The sequence below is a fragment of the Puccinia triticina genome, chromosome 1A (genome assembly GCF_026914185.1).
Source record: "Puccinia triticina chromosome 1A, complete sequence".
Taxonomy (NCBI): Eukaryota; Fungi; Basidiomycota; class Pucciniomycetes; order Pucciniales; family Pucciniaceae; genus Puccinia; species Puccinia triticina.
In genome coordinates this window covers 6,071,901-6,073,354 of record NC_070558.1, presented here as the reverse complement: position 1 = coordinate 6,073,354, position 1,454 = coordinate 6,071,901, and positions in this window count along the sequence as shown.

Here is a 1,454-nt window from a genome sequence, read left to right as displayed (position 1 = left end):
TACAAGTTCTTGCAGACTTTAGGATACTTGTTGTATCTCTAAGGCTGACAGAAGGCGTCCTGAGAAGTGTTACAATTGACAAAACTGACAATGTCTTCATGGCTCAAGATCCTAATACAGATGAAGTGAGCGTATATTCAATTGATAAACAATTCAGCTGCGGCTCTGAAACTGTTTCTCAAGTCCTGCATGTATGACATGTCTTCATACAAGAAAAGTGTGAAGAATCTGTTACGGGAAATGGCTGCTGGACAATGCGCGTGGATTATTGGGCATATGATAGCACGTGAGGAGAATGTGATCAAAATCAAAGTTGTGTTATGCGAGTTTGCTCAATTTTATGGGCCACTTACCTGTTTTGTTCAAATGTACTAGGGGCCAATGCGGCTCCGCCGCTGCAGGGCACCAATCCATCCTCCTTTCCTGCCAAAAAGCTCCCCAAGTCACCTCATTAGCCCTTCAATATTTGGGTCACCATCCACTGATATTCCTCCCCCCCCCCCCCCCCCCCCACTGGCCTATCCCAGCAGAAAGCAACAGAAATTATTCCTGAAGCAGGGCAAGCAGGGACTGGGTGTGTCACAATTCAGGAGACTTGAATGCATTCATTTAAATCATGGTTCTTGAGATTTTCAAACTTGGCCTTACAGCAACAGAGGAAACAAGCAAGCATTTCACCTCCCCAATTTGGAATGTTTGACCCCCTTTGCTATCCAAGCTGTCTTAATCACATCTCATGGAATAGCAGCCACATCAAAACACTCCTCATATGGTAGTTAGATTTTAAAAACTTACCTCACCCAGAATTTTATTCCATACTTGTTATTGGAATGTTGTCAATAAAAATGCTGCTTAATTTCTAATAGTATAATATTTGGAAGTTATCCAAGTTTAAAATAGTAGATCTTTCTACACAATAAACAGTGCAAAATTATAAAAAGCCAAGAAGAAATTCATGTATTTATGATCAGATGTATCAATACCACAGAATTTGGAAACAAATTATGAACTCAGCGCTCATCTGTGCATAGCTCAGCCAGCTCAGGGTGCGACTACACATGCGAATGACCGGTCTGAGGGGCCTCGGTCTTCCATCCATCCCTAAGACCGGTCATCGCAGCGCTATACATGCGGATGACCGGCCTTCCGCAGGCCGTTCATCACAGCACTACACGTCCGGATGACCGGCCTGAGGGATTGAGGGACGACCAAGGCGGATCATCCGCACGTGTAGTCTTGCAATAACCGGCCTGAGGAAGGCCGGTCATCCGCATGTATAGCGCTGCAATGACCGGTCTTAGGGATGGATGGAAGACCGAGGCCCCTCAGACCGGTCATTTGCATGTGTAGTGCTGCAATGACTGGCCTGAGGGATGGCTGGAAGACCGATGCCGGTCATCGCTGGGTACACATTGTGCCAGTCATCGGGTCTCAGTCCACTCAATGACTGGCGT